The sequence below is a fragment of the Triticum dicoccoides genome, chromosome 7B (genome assembly GCF_002162155.2).
Source record: "Triticum dicoccoides isolate Atlit2015 ecotype Zavitan chromosome 7B, WEW_v2.0, whole genome shotgun sequence".
Taxonomy (NCBI): Eukaryota; Viridiplantae; Streptophyta; class Magnoliopsida; order Poales; family Poaceae; genus Triticum; species Triticum dicoccoides.
This window is the reverse complement of record NC_041393.1, coordinates 343,330,397-343,347,305: the sequence shown is the minus strand read 5'-3', so window position 1 is coordinate 343,347,305 and position 16,909 is coordinate 343,330,397.

Genomic DNA, 16,909 nt, shown 5'->3' with positions numbered 1-16,909 from the left:
AGTGCCAAGGAACACCTACACCATCCGTGAAGGAAGCATGGAAGAGAAGACGAAAGAAGATGGAGTTGCGGAGCCTACAACTGCCGGATGTCCGACGTGCCACCGGACGTCCGACACTCTACAGCGCCCGGACGACCGACGGCCCCCGGACGTCTGACACACCCACGACCAGCAACAAACCAAGCCTACAGCGGCGGATGACCGACAAGACACCGGACGTCCGACGAGTCCCAGCGCCCGAACGACCGACGCCGAGCGGACGACCGACGCCACCTGTCCAGAGCCAAAACGTCGGAAGTACGATGCCCTCCGGACATCCGGACCCCCACGAGCGACCGGACGTCTGACCCCGACCGGACGTCCGACACTGCCTATGCGCAGCCGGGCCTTTGGCCTTGTATCCCTCTCCCACTTACCCCTTCATGGCTTAGACTATAAATAGACCTCCCCCTCATCCTTTCTAGGGTTAGCAAATATGATAGCTCATTCTTAGGTGAGCTTTGCTCCTAGCTCTTCTCTTGAGAGAGAGAACTACCACTCCCATGGAGTTCAAAACCTCCATGTGAGAAGATCCTATGGGATATCATCAAGACCCCCTTGCGGGAAGATCCGTCTAGGATACCATCAAGACCTCCTCTTGGAGATTAACCTTACCGTGTATATTTCCCTTTGTTGTTCATGTACCCATGTGGATCTTGTGTGTTTGCTTGTCTAGTGGATCTATGATTGGACTTGTTCTTGAGTGTTTCCCCTTGTGATTTCTCCTCGTTCTTCCCCGTGTTCTTTGTGTTCTTCAAGGGATCCCACTCCAATCGTGAAAGATCGGCCTACACCGGGTTAGCCGTGTAACATATGGTATCATGAGCCACGTTGATCACGTATTTGGAGTCCCTCCCACCGTTTTCTACCCTTCTTTTGCTTGATTTCGTCCTAAATTTCAAAAATCCGCACAAAAAATAGACCTAATTTTTTTTATGATTTGTTGGTTTGATGATGTTTTGTTGATTTTGATCCATGGATTTGCTTGGTTTTGAGTGGATCTAGCATCTCTCCAAGTTTCCCCATCTTTCATCCATGAAATCTCATCAATTGTGACCCCATAATCGGACGTCCGACCACATGGAACCACCGGATGTCCGACCATTACCGGACGATTGGAACCACCCAACAGAAGCAAAACATCAGATTTCCGGCCGTTTCCAGACGTCCGTCCTACACTCCAGCCACTGGTCGTCCGACCATTATCGGACGTCCAACACCTGTAGTTTCAGACTTTGGCTGATTTTTGTTTGCCCATAGCTAATTCATTCGAACTCCGATTTTGATGTTCTTTAGCTTGTTTTGAAGATATTGACATCCCCCATCCCACAAAAATACTACCAACACCATTTGAATCCATCAAATTTTCGAAAATTTGGCAAGTTTGCCTAAGCCCTGCACCATATCATCTGCATAGCCACCGCCGACTTCCGCAACCTAACCCTTTTTGTTCACCATAGCATTAGTGGTTGCTTGAGTAGTGATTTATGTCTCCTCAGGTGTTTCGGCTACTTAGGGATGATTACTTCTTCATCAATCACCACCATAACTTCCGCATAGGAGTGCCCACCATACACTTCCGCCACCCCAACTTAACCAAATTTTATTTGTGTTATGAGTTGTGTCTCCTAAGGTGTTTAGGATAGTTAGGGACGTCAACTTCAACTTCGAGAGAGTAGAGCTAAGTGCAAACCACCACCGCTTTTCCGCTACCACCATTTGACCTTTGCCTTTGGAGATTTTGAGTTTGCGGTTTTTCCGTTTCCTAGGGTGTGTCGGCTAACTAGGAACGGGTGGACATCGGCAGCACTGCCTCTCATCATCGCCAAGGACGGTAACCTCGACGACACCATTGTATATTCCCCTTGCAATTGCTTTGTTAACCCCTAGCCCATTTTGCGTCACTTTCCTATTGAGACTAGCCATTGAGTATTGCCGGCAACATTACTTGTGCGCATTAGTGATCATTGATCTACACCTTCCATTGCATATATACCATATCACATTGGTATCATTTTGGTATCATATCATATCTTGTGTCACAAGTTTGTTCCTGCATATACACTATTGCTATCTTGGTTTGTGCAAACTGGCCATACAAAAAAAAGAATAAGCTTTTAAGCAAAGAAAAAGAGTGAACAAAGAGCTTATAAGCAATAGCCATAGCATCACAATATATCATATGGTATCACACCCAATCATCTTGGATCATCTTGTGCTAGAACACTAGGAACCATACATACATAGCATACTTGGGATAGAACGTATATCCATTTTGCATCTTATAGGTTGTGCACAAGTGTCGTATCTGCCTATTGAGCAAACGTGCTAGCGTCTCTCTTGAGTTATGCAACACGAACGTTTTCCGTGGATTCCACATTTTGTGCTCATTCCTTGGTTGCACGACCCCATTTATCTATCTGCGTGTGTGTCCCCGTGTGCCATTCATTGCTATTGGTCTACTTGTTTCACTTGCGAATTTGTGAATCATTTTCAACATTATTGACTCTTGCTAACATTTTGCATCAATTTTTTTGTGCCACTATCCTCACTGAGCTCCACCATAAGCTTTACTTGATAGGTGTGAGTGAAAAAGTCCGGTACCAATTCCACTATTCTTTCATTTCACATTGAGTGAAATGGGATACATCCTCAACTATGGGAAAAGGTAACTTGGTACTATTTATCTCATTTCTTACTCACCTCTACTCGAGTCTTGTGATGGATAGGCAATGCATTTCACCTTCGGTCTACAACAACAACGACGAGTTCAATGCCACGAAAAAGTCCACCGACGCCAAGATGCAAGCTCAAATGGAGGAGATCAAATCCCTCATCAAGTCCTATAGGCGATCTTCCTCATCTTTGAGAAGACGCGCAAGATCACATCCTTCCGAGATACCATCGTCGGCAAGATCACATCAGCATCGACACCATCACCAACAAGAACATGAAGTTCAAGAGCTCAACACTAACTACCGCTCAACGACTTCACCATATCCCTTGGCATCTTCGCCAAGCGACTTCAAGGGATCTTCGCCTCTGGACATACGACACCTTCGCCAACAAGCACCCCAAGACTATGCTCAAGATAAGCTCCCCAAGCTCAAGTCCGCAACTTCCACGAGCTACTACGAACTCGACACCGACCACGAGATTCCTTTCTATGGGATTCTAGAACCCCGAGGAGTATCTCGAGTGGGAGAACTTAATGGACGACTACCTCAAGCTACATCAAGTTCATCCCGAAGATCAAGTGAAGTGCACCACAAGAAACTTCCACGACTACACCTTGACAAGGTGGTTTCACACACCTTTGGGGAGCTACGACATGAGTAGGACCAGGACAAAGAGAGCTATGAGGCGAGAGTTTGTGCCTCCAACCTACATGGAACAACTTCGACGCCAATTGGAGAACACCATCCAAGGATCCAAGTCCATCGACGCATACTTAAAGGAGATGAAGAATTCCTTGCGACGAGCCGGCGTGGAAGACCCCATTTCAATGAAGTTCCAGTTCATGATGGGATTGAGAAACGACATCTCCAAGACTATCTTCCTCGAGAACTACAAGTCCCTCGACGACTACTACATTGGTGCTCTCAAGGCGGAACAAGGACTCATGAAGGCCAAGGATTCTCCACCCCAAGCTCACTTCGCGACGACTAAGCTCCATGAGAACGAGCATGAGGATAGTACCGCCAAGATGTCCAAGCCTGATGAGCTCCAAGATGATGCTCCCAAGTTCGACTTCACTGCCATCCCTCTTTGTGGCATTGATAATGCCGAGTCTACCTCGACTCTTTTTCAAGATGGTGCGGCGACGAGTATGACTATGGAGACCCTCAAGGACCAAGCTTCAGAGGCGAGCGACAAGGTGGCGAGCAATGATGATGCTTCCATATTTGGAGGCAAGAGTGATGATGTGCCATCTTCGACCTTCATCCACGGCGACGATGACGAGATGCTCGAGCATGGGATTTTCCCTTTGGTCATGGAGGAGAGTGATGATGTGCCATCTTCGTCCTTCATCCACGGCGACAACGACGAGATGGTTGAGCATGGGATTTTCCCTTCGACCATGGTGACGTATGATGACTTAAGTGACTTTAGCCACCCTATTGAGAGAGAGCACGACTTCACAACTAGCCCCATATATGAAGAGTTACCCCACTTTCCATGTGAGGAGAGCCACAACCCCCACCACTTGAGTGAGATGAGTGACTCCACCATATGTGACTTTGAGTGCACCTATTTTGAGGGAGTGAGTGAACCACCACATAGAGAGAGTGAGATAGTTCATAGGTCTTGTGAGGCCAATTTCAACACTAACGACTTGACCTCTACCTCTATCGTGTCTTCTCATTTGGTGCTAGGTCCCATTTATGATGACGCGCCGATACTCGACGACTTTGTCCTCCCTTTGGACAAGACGATGGCCATGGTGGAATATGATGCACCCCCCACATGGTTCCATCAATATGAAGATGACCACCATTTGGTCTTTCCCGCCTCACCTACACCACTTGAGTGGAATGACAAAGGTAACATAGGTGAAGGTGATGCTTTGGTCCCACTAGTGGACATTCTTGACATTGATTGCTTGCATGATGTTGATCCACCTAGTACCATGCTTCATGCTAGTATGGTTTCCCCATGCAATGATTTTCCCATTTATGATGAGTATGATGATTGCCATGTGGAGTCTATTAGTTGTGATGCCATGTTACATAGGATTTCTTGTGACAATTCTTTAGGTCACATCATGTTTGATAATCCGCTTGACTTGTCATATGCTATGCATGAGATCAACCATATGTCTTATTTGCATTCTCTTCATAGTGACTATGCACATGCCATTAAAATCAACCCAATTTGCACATATGGCATAGATGACAAGCCCATGGTTATTGGCATTTGTTTTTCTTGTGATGATATTGATATGCTCCCTTTGCATCATATATCTCATATGCCATGCCATGACCACATAGCTTCGGATATGCATTGTTTTGGATGTTGTCCATTTTCTCCATATGATATTTACAATATTGCTCATGAGGAAACCCCCATAGTTTCCTCATGCATTTTAGGAGATTTTGACCCATCCCATCCATTGCATGATCACAATACTTGTGTGCACCATATGCTCCTCATGAATAAACATGCTATTGATGTGCCATATAATTGCATTGCCAATTTGTGTCCCCATCGTGTCATACACAATAACTATTCTTCCATGATGGATGGCATGTTCTTATACCATGCATCAAATTTTTTTGAGCGATGCTTAACTTGTGCTAACTCACACATGCACATACACATCATGATGGATGATGTGTACATTTACCACGCGCACAATTTCTTTGGGTTGTGCCTCTTTTGTGTAGGTACCCATGAATACTTGTCAACCTCGCAATCCCATTAGTTGACAAAACGAGCTCTAGAGAGAAATGATGACTTGGGATCCTATGGATTGTTTTTCCCATCGCTCTCTTCGCGCCAAGACTCCGTGCATTCATTCTACATCGCCCTCACTTGGCTATGGGTTATGGTCCATTACATATTATATGCCCATCTTGCCATGTTCACTTTGCATGATATGCTCATTACTATGACTTTGCCATGCACTTGTGACCCATGCTTTGCATTGCACATGATTATTGACTCTAGTACTTGTATGTGTATTTGCAAGCTTGGTGGAGATATCACTTGCTATTGCCATATTTGCTTTGTGCACCATTCTTCTATGATGATTTTTCATCTTTCTTTGTGTTCATGCTTGCAATATGTCATGTGCATTGTCTATGCCTAGTATTTACTCGCATGACATGATTGCTATGATTTACTCTAGTGTGTTGTTCTCTATGCTTGCTCGTGTTGTATCCCCATGATTCATACTTGCTCATTTCATGTGGTTGATGACAACCATCTATATGCTTTGCACATGATTCATATTGCTTCTTGTCATATATCTCCATGTGTTGCCTCTCTCATGCTAGATGATTTGCCATGTATTGAGTGTAACAATGATTCTCGTCTTGCTCATGAGATTGCCCCCATAGCATTCTCGCATATGTTTGGAGATTTTGACACATTTCTTGTGAAGCATGCTTGTCTTAATTTTTTGCATCATATACCTAGTGCCATGAATATCGCCATTGTTGCATCATATTATTCATGCACTTGTGCTTCTAATGGTTATGTGCAAGAGAAGAGAACCATCATGATGGATGATGTGTTTATCTACCATGCGCATACGTTGTTTGTTTTGTTGTGTGCATGTTTCGGATACTTGGACTTCGTGTTGACTTCCACTTCACGTGAGTCGACCATTCGAGCTCTTGAGAGCGAGCCACCTTCTACCACGACGATTCTACATCGCACTTGCTTGTGTTTCAGCATTGTGAAGAATGCACAAGGACACGCCTTCAAGGTGACATCCTTCTTGAGCATGGATATTGAGGATCATACTACTCGTGTTGCTTGCACCATGAAGATTATTGGTCATCCTGGACCACTTGATTGTGCACATGTTAGAGATCTTGCCTCGACTTGCCATTTTCGCATTTCCATGCCTCATGACATGTATACCTTGTGCGTTGCGTCCAATTCTTGGACTACTTGCTACTATAATCTGTTTGGTTGCAACAATGTCATCACTTCACATATGCCATGTCCCATTGATTGCTACATGCTTGACTTGATTGCCTCACACATGATGAACAATTGCTCTTTCTATTGTGTCGAGTGCCACACTATATTCAATACACCCTAAGCACATTATGCTTGGATTGTCTTGCACTTGACCCATGTGTTTAGACACTTCATTTTATTTGGTGTTGTGAATGATTCTTATGCCTACCATAGACCTTTCATTGAGCAATTTGTGAATGCTTGCTATGAACTTGAGGTAGATGCTTATTCTCTTATCACACATATTTTCATCACTACCTCACATTGACATGCTTGTTTCCATGATGACCTTGATTTTTCTCAATTCATATGCTTACATGTCATGACACAATCCTTTGTCAAACCATATGCTATGCTTGATGACAACACTTGTTTTGTGAATCACCTCTTGAATGCTTGGTTTTGCACTAATGCTAACCACATTTGTTTTTCCAAGTGTTTGTTTTATTTGCTCATTTTGAAGGAATCACAAGACGGTGCAACATTGGAGAGTGCCCATTTCGAGCTTCTAGATGATGAGTGCTTGGTGATCGACCACTTCGACACGACACCGCCATATATTTCCCATGGTGATTTGGTTTTCAATCCGAGGTCGGATCTTTTCCAAGGGGGAGGGGATGATGCGGAGCATCCTATGGGAAACACCATGTCAAGAGTCCGTTTGGCAAGTGACATGTGTGACCTCTACTTCTCATACATAAAGGTGAACCTTCTTCTTTACACGTGTTCACTTGACCCCTTCGATGATGGTATACTACTTGACACTCCACTCGTGTGCATACAAATGTATTGTCGGAACGCTACGGACATCAAGGAGGAGTGCAAGCGCCAAGGAGCAAGTACACCATCCGCGAGGGAAGCATGGAAGAGAAGATGGAAGAAGACGAAGATGCGGTGTCTACAGCGGCCGGACAACCGACGTGCCACCGGACCTCCGACACTCTATAGCGCCTGGACGACCGGCGTCCACCGGACGTCCGACACACCTTCCACCCAGCCAGACGAAGACGCTACAGCGGCCGGATGACCGACGACTACCGGACGTCCGACAAGTACCAGGGACCTAACAACCGATGCCGACCGGACGATCGGTGCCACCAGTCTAGAGAAGAAATGTCGGAAGTCTGACGCCCTCCGGCCGTCCAGACCCCCGCGAGCAACCGGACGTATGACCCCGACCGGACGTCCAACATTGCATGTGCGCAGCCTGGCCTTTGGCCTTGTATCCCTCTCCCACTTACCCCTTCGCGGCTTAGACTATAAATAGACCTCCCCGTCATCCTTTCTAGGGTTAGAAAATATGATAGCTCATTTGTATGTGAGCTTTGCTCCTACCTCCTCCTCTTGAGACAGAGAGAGAGAGAGAGAGAGAGAGAGAGACCACCACTCCCATCGAGTTCAAGACCTCCATGTGAGAAGATCCTGCGGGATATCATCAAGACCCCTCACGAGAAGATACGTCTAGGTTACCATCAAGACCTCCTCTTGGAGATGAACCTTACCTTGTATCTTTCCCTTTGTTGTTCACGTACCTTGTGGATCTTGTGTGTTTGATTGTCTAGTGGATGTGTGATTGAACTAATTCTTGACTGTTTCGCCTTGTGACTTCTCCCTGTTCTTCCCCGTGTTCTTCGTGTTCTTCGAGGGATCCCACTCCAATCGTGAAAGATCGGCCTACACTATGTTAGCCCGGTATGACCTTTGACGATGGTATACTACTTGACACTCCACTCGTGTGCATGCATAGGTACATGGAGGAGAAGACGAAAGAAGACGGAGCTGTGGATCCTACATCAACCGGACGTCCGATGTGCCACCAGACGTCCGACACTCTACAGCGCCCGGACGACTGACGTCCCCCGGATGTCTGACGCACCCTCGACCAGCAGCAAACCAAGCCTACAGCGGCCGGACGACCAACAAGACACCGGACGTCCGACGAGTCCCAGCGCCCGGACGACCGACACCAACTAGACGACCGACGCCACTTGTCCAAAGCCAAAACGTCAGAAGTCCGACGCCCTCCGGACGTCCGGACCCCCGCGACCAATCGGACATCCGACCCCGACCAGACGCCCGACACTGCCTGTGTGCAGCGGAGCCTTTGGCCTTGTATCCCTCTCCCACTTACCCCTTCATGGCTTAGACTATAAATAGACCACCCCCTCATCCTTTCTAGGGTTAGCAAATATGATAGCTAATTCTTAGGTGAGCTTTTCTCCTATCTCCGCTCTTGAGAGAGAGAGAGACTACCACTCCCATGGAGTTCAAGACCTCCATATGATAATATCCCGCGGGATATCATCAAGACCCCCTTGCGGGAAGATCCGTCTGGGATACCATCAAGACCTCCTCTTGGAGATGAACCTTACCTTGTATCTTTCCCTTTGTTGTTCATTTACCCATTTGGATCTTGTGTGTTTGCTTGTCTAGTGGATGTGTGATTGGACTTGTTCTTGAGTGTTTCCCCTTGTGATTTCTCCTTGTTCTTCCCCATGTTCTTCGAGGGATCCCACTCCAATCATGAAAGATCGGCCAACACCGGGTTAGCCCCGTAACAACGACCCTCAAGAAAATACAAACCGGCATATCGTGGGTTGCCCATCTTAAGAAAGAAAGCCTAGACGGGGCAGCCCACAACCCAGCTGATACTTGCTGGCCCACTGATAATAAATGATACCTGCCAGCCCCCCGGCTTTGTTGTAAATTTATCTCCTTTAAGAACTACGTTGAAGCACCTCATTTTTTTAACTATGTTGACAAACTCGTGGGCCCCAATGTTAGTATAGCATTAGGAGGAAGTATTTTTTTCAATGAGGCACTTGCTTGTGTAGGTCCATATACCTGGTGGGCCCAACTGTCCACCTCTCCATGTACAGTCCTCTCAAGATTCCTCTCGTTTGTTTAGCATGTTCACAATGGCAGACAGCGGCACCGCGGCGAGCGCACAAAGGAAGAGGATGAGAACGAACCACTGGAGTCGGGGGAGGGCATGCTATAGTAATGGTAGATGTTGTGCCTTATCTCTACCGAAACAACTGAACTAGCCCAGTGGCCAAGTGACACTACCCGACCGATATTCCGCCCAGGTTCGATTCCACCTGATGATGTGAAAATATCTTCAATTTTTTTGCCTCTGCCATTCTTGACACGTGGGTCCCCATTGTCATCTACGCACACCACGTCCAACACTTGCCAAAACTTCGTCCCTGGTTTTCTCTATTTTTCGCACACTCGACATTATGTGGGCATTTTTAAAATAGCATATATTTTAGAGTGTGCATCATATGAAGATGTGCTATGCATGAATGTTGACAAGCATGATGTTAACTGGCTGGTAGATCCATTTTCAACCATGAATAAAACTTCTAACATGATGTTATCCTTGTTTGAAAAGGGCGTGTTAATATAAATGCTCTGCCTCTGCAACTTGTCATTTCTTATCTGAAACTGAAACTTGCAGTATCTTCTCTGAGAATCACATTATCTGCACTTTTATATGAAACTACATTTTTTATGTGCTAAAATAGATCTCTAGAATTCGTAAAATACTTTATATGCTCAATAAAGCAAATCTGAAATTCAAAAGACATTCATATCTGAAAGTACTCTCAAAATACACAACACAAAACATAGTTCACAACCTGCAAATACTGACAACCCTAAGCTCCTCCTGACAATTCACAACCCGCCCGACTATTTTTTGCCTCTTCCATTCTTTACATGTGGGTCCCCATTGTCATCTACGCACACCACGTCCAACACTTGCCAAAACTTCGTCCCTGATTTTCTCTATTTTTCGCACACTCGACATTGTGTGAGCATTTTGAAAATAGCATATCTTTTTGACTGTGCATCATATGAAGATGTGCTATGCATGAATGTTGATGAACATGATGTTAACTAGCTGGTAGTTCCATTTTCGACCATGAATAAAACTTCCAACATGATGTTATCCCTGTCCGAAAAGGGTGTGTTAACATAAATGCTTTGCCTCTGAAACTTGCAGTGTAACATCCCAAATTTTCAATTTGGAATGTTATACCATAGATCATCATTGCATATCATATTTATTGCATTTTTGGCTCGATCCTAGAAATTCTACGCAACTCAAGGACCCACGGAGAGAGTTGGGCATTTCGTAAATTTCATATTTGAGTTTTCTCAAAATTTTGAAATAGGACCATTTGATTTTATTTATTTTATCTTCAATTATTTCAATTATAAAAATATGAGAGAGGGGATAAAATGACTTTCCCAAAATAAATAAATATTGAGGATTTAATAAAAAAATCAAATAAGATTTTATTTTGGAATTTATTGCTATTTTATTTCAATTTAAGAAAAATGCGCGTTTTTCAAAAAATTGCATTTAGGCCCAAATGTTCTTCTTGTCCGGATTTATTTTAGAAGTCCGAGAAAATTTATTTCGGGATTTTTGGAGTCCATTTAGTATTTCTTTCGTTTGATTTTCTGAGCGAAAATTATTATTTTTTTAAGTCCGAACCGACCTTGGGCCATAACGAGCCAGGACTCCGCCTGGTCGGGGGTCTTTATATAGCGTGCCTCGGGCCGACCCCAGTCCAAGCCGCCGCCGCCGCCCCAGCACACCCGCGTCGGCGCCCCCAAACCCTAACCCTAGCCACCGCCGCCTGCCGCCGCCGGCGCCTGCCGCCGCCGCCGCCCCGTGCCGCCGTCGCCGGAGCCGCCGCTGCCGCCACTGCCGAGGTTGACCCCGCCGCCGCCGTTTTTTTAGAAAAACCGTTTGGTTTTTCCGTCGGTTTTTCGTCGGTTTTTTAGATCCGTTTTTTTATTAGATCATTTTTTTTCAGTTTAGGTTAATTAGCGAGCGTTCGCTCGTTCGTTCGTTTTAACGAACGCGTTCATCCTTTAGATCCAGATAACGAACGTTCGTTCGTTAATCTGTTCGTCATTTTTCTTTTTCTCGGATTTATTCCGCGATTTTTCTGATCCGATTTTCGTTTTAGTATAACTTTTCGCTCGTTTATTGGAATAACGCGATTCAAGCGCCTAGAGTTTCGTCTCGAAACCCTCTTTCCGAATAATCTACTCAAACAAGTTTTTACTTCTGTAAAATTTGACTTAGGTTCAGATTTGTAAACGAAGCTTGTTTCTTTCGCCATTAGACTTTCGTTGTTTCATTCTATTTGATTTTTTTTGCAAACCGGAGTTCTTAAGTTGAACTTTCTGGTTAGATCTCTTATTTGAGTTTTACCTGTGCATTAGATGAGTACTTATTGTATGCTTGTTTGTTTGTTTGCTTGCGATAGAGTACCCGAATTGCGCCGCTTGCTATTTCGAATACATAGGTTTCACGGATCATCCGCAAGGCAAGTAACACTTTGATCATACCTCTTTACTACCCAGTTTTTATGCATTAGATCAATCCTCAAACAATTGCATGATAGGATCTGATTAATATGTGGGTTTTGGGAACTAGATGAGGTAGTACCTATTACCTGTTTTATTATCAAACCCTTGGGAGTTACTTCTACGTTTGCTTATTATGCCATGCTATGCTAGTAGACGTGGATTGGGTGAGTGTATCCATGACAGACGTGAGATTGTTAATTAATGGTTTATGTAAGGTGGCAACTTTAATACACATCTGGGTGGATTGAGGTACCTGGGTATTCCAGGATTGCCTATTTGTTTTTGGACCGCCACCAAGACTCAAAGGGATCATAAGATTATTCATGCTAGAAACTTCCGTGTGCAGCCACATGCTATTATGGGCTCTAGCATAGTTGATTAAGTCGTGCGAACTCTTACAGTGGTAGACTAGCAGATGTAGGGGAAAGTAGGTGTACAGGTCTACCCATCGTAAGGTGCTAGCGCTTGTGAAAGACTATGTCTCGTTCATCCGTTTCTCAAACACCATGTAGTGCGAGAAAAACAACGGAGGAGATCGAGTCGTGTGGGGAAAAGTGCGCAGACCTCTGCAGAGTGTATAAACTAATCATCATTAGCCATGTCCCCGGTTATGGACGTTTTGCGTATCTAGTACTTGGATTATCATGTGAATCTCATCATGATACTTTAATTAATATTGTTGGGTTTGCTTAATGATGATGTTACTTAATTGGGATTGAGAATGCTTCAACCATTCTCAATGTTTAACAACCACCATGATAGTTAAATAAATCTATTCCTTTGCAGTAGGGAAAAATTGGCTTTATGCAAGAACTGTAAACATAGAGCTTTCCACCAGCCATATATGCATGTAGTATAGCATTATTCTTTCATTACTCTCTATGTGTTACATTGCCAGTATATTCCATGTGCTGACCCATTTTTGGGCTGCAACGTTAATGTTGCAGACTTTTCAGACAACGAGTAAGATGCCTTAGGATCATGGTCCTATACTCAGTGATGTCGTTGGAGTTGATGGACTCACTTATCTTCCAAGCGTTCCGTTGTTATCGTTATTAGATGGCCTTAAGCCATATTTATTGTAATAAGCTCTCTTTTGAGCCATTCGATGTAATAAGTGTGTGATTGCCACTCTGTTATAAATCCTTCAAGTACTGTGCGTGTCAGCATTACTTATCCAGGGATGACACTGATGCACAAAGATCAGACTGTTTGAGGTCTGGTCGCTATAAGATGGTATCAAAGCACACGCTGACTGTAGGACACGACCACTAAGCTAAAGCTCTAGATCACTACTCTCTCTTCACATTTCTGACTCCTCATCTTTTCTACTCTCTTTTAGGATGGCAGATGCAAGGAGCAAGTTCACGCAACCGGATGAAGATACACCCTTTGGACGACACCCGAAGGAAGTCACTAGATACCTGAACATCGGAGTACCAAGCTTCACCGGGACCTACAACGCCACTTTACCTGAAGAGGAGCGCTCGATGATTCAAGTACAAGTTCCAGGAAGAACGTTCATGCCCGTCACTGAGCCCATAGAGTTTTCCTTTGATGCACCAACCTTGAGTCTAGGAAAGAGCATGGCAGCCCACATCACCATGGGACGTATTCGAGAAGTTTACCGCAAGGAGCTTAAGGGTACTATCTACCAGATTTGTGGGCGTCGAGATGATCATCACCAGGAAGGATAGATCAATTGCAGCTTTCATCCAGGAGTTAAACCAGCACATTCGACGCCAGGAGAACCAGATGTGCGCAGGCATGATGGATCTGAAGAAGGCCATGGCCAAGATCACGGAACTGGAGGAAAAACTCAAGTCTACACGCGATGGATATGAGGAGGAAATAGCAACGCTAGTAGAGAAGAATGATGATATAAAGAAGAAGCTAAAAGTGTTTATGGGATTTCCCGCAAGTGGAGAAGATGAAGTTTGCACTTGTCCGGAGAACTACATCATCATTGATGACACCGACTCGGACCCAGAAGATAGCGATGATGACTATGTTGACGAAGCTGGAGCAGATATCATGGAGTATCCATCGGAGCAGTTTTTCTAGTAGACTACCATAACAGTAGTAGTATTTCCCCCCATGTATCTAGTATAGTCCGAGCACTTTTTATAACGATAGCTAGACCGTTGTATGCCCTTGTTTGAATATTGGAGTGTTTTGATTGCAATTGTCTCATGTGCATATGCGTAATGTTTTCCCTCTAGACCTTATTCTATTCTGTATTCTCATCTTTTCTAAAACCCTCAGATGCCTCCGAGATGTGACAATGGATTTGCTTTCCTACCGGAGCTCACTCAGTTGATCCAGTAGCAGAATGCCTTGATGCAGTTGTTAGTCCAGAATCAGAATCAGGGGAACAACAACAACAACAACCCACCACCTCCACCACCTTTTGACCACTTAACCCGTTTTCTTAGGCTGAATCCGCCCGTGTTCTCCAGTAGCACCGAGCCGATTGTTGCAAATGATTGGCTTCGCAAGACAGTCAGGGAGTTGACCACCGCAGGATGCACAGACGCGGAGAAGGTGCAATTTTCCGCACATCAGCTTGATGGACCCGCAACATCATGGTGGGAGAATTTCACAGCCACCTATCTAGTAGACACTGTCACATGGGATCAGTTCCAGCAGGCTTTCCATACTGACCATGTTTCAGCAGGAGCAATGGCCATGAAGAAGCGTGAGTTTCGCAACTTACGCCAAGGAGGAAGGACAGTTGGCCAATATGTGGATGACTATAGTAAGTTAGCACGTTATGCCCCAGATGACGTTGCTACGGATGCAGCTAAGCAAGAGAAATTTCTGGAAGGACTGAATGATGAGCTGAGCATGCAATTGATGGTAGCAAGTTTCAATAACTACCAAGAGTTGGTAGATAGAGATCTCATAATTGAAGGGAAGCAGCAATAGATTGAGAACCGCAAGAAGAAGTATGGACAAGAGAAGTACAATTTTGGATCTTAGCAGAAGCCACGTTTTACCCCGAAGTCGGGAGGATAATTTCAGCATACCCATGGAGGAGGTAGTTCGCATAATCACAATGGTCCCAAGAATGGTCATGGGAATGGAGGAAGCAACGGCCAGAATCGTACCAACCCATCAACCCCAGCCAAGAAAGATTTGAGCCAAGTCACTTGCTTTAAGTGTCAGAAGACCGGACATTACGCCAATGAATGTCCCGAAGGCCAGAACAAAAATGGCAATGGAAGCTCGGGGAAGAAGCCGAACCCTTTCAGCAGGGGACAGGTGAACCACGTTAATGTGGAGGAGGTTGAAGCCCAACCAGATGCAGTAATAGGTAAGTTTTTGGTTAAGTCATTCACTGCACTCGTTCTTTTTGATACTGGTGCATCGCATTCATACATATCAAGGGGATTTGTGGATAAGTATAAACTGCCCACCAAGGTTCTAGGAACACCCATGTTAGTAACCTCACCAGGAGCGGAGTATATGGCCAGTCGAGGATGTTTTCAAGTGCCATTGAGTATAGGCAAGCATAACTTCCCCTCAGATTTAATCATTTTGGAATCTCAAGGTTTGGATGTGATTCTGGGTATGGATTGGCTATCAATGTATGGAGGAAACATCGATTGCGCCAGCAAGTCAATTTTGCTTACTACCCCAGAAGGGAGAAGGATAAAGTATGTATCAAGACATGAGTCGAAGGGGATGCACGTAAATTCCTTGTCAGGAGTTGTGCAGGAGGAAGTACCAGTAGTGAAGGATTTTCCTGATGTATTTCTAGAAGAGTTGCCAGGCATGCCACCGGATAGAGACATCGAGTTTTTGATTGAGCTTTTGCCAGGCACATGACCAATATCTAAGAGACCGTACTGGATGCCCGCAAAAGATTTTGGAGGAAATTAAGAAGCAGATTAAGGAGTTACTGGATAAAGGATATATTTGCCCAAGTTCTTCGCCTTGGGGATCACCAGTACTTCTAGTGGAGAAGAAGGATGGATCATTGAGGATGGTTGTTGACTATCGAGGATTGAATGCAGTAACAATCAAGAACAAGTACCCACTGCCGATGATCAATGATCTTTTTGACCGATTGCAAGGAGCACAGGTATTTTCCAAGATCGATTTGCGATCAGGATACCATCAGTTGAAGATTCGAGAGCAGGATATACCTAAGACAGCTTTTACCACCAGGTACGGGCTATATGAGTATATTGTTATGTCGTTTGGTCTGACTAACGCACCTGCCTATTTCATGAACATGATGAACAAGGTGTTTATGGAGTTCTTGGATAAGTTCGTCGTGGTGTTCATTGATGTTATTTTGGTCTACTCAAAGAACGAAGAAGAGCATAAGGAGCATTTGCGTTTGGTATTGGAGAAGCTCCGAGAACACCAGTTATACGCCAAGTTTAGCAAGTGTGAATTTTGGTTGAAGGAAGTTGGATTCCTCGGACATGTTATATTTGGAGAAGGTATAGCAGTAGACCCCACCAAGGTTGTCACCGTGACAAATTGGGTAGCACCAACAACAGTAGTAGAGATCCGAAGTTTCCTTGGATTGGTAGGATACTAGCGGAGATTCATTGAGAATTTCTCAAAGATTGCAAAGCCCATGACGGAATTGTTGAAGAAGGATACCAAGTTCATTTGGACTGAGGAATGTGCGGCCAGTTTCCAAGAATTGAAGAAACGTTTGGTTACCTTGCTAGTGTTGATTCTGCCAGATCAGAGCAAGGATTACGAGGTGTATTGCGATGCTTCACGTCGAGGACTTGGAGCAGTGCTTATGCAGGAGGGGAGA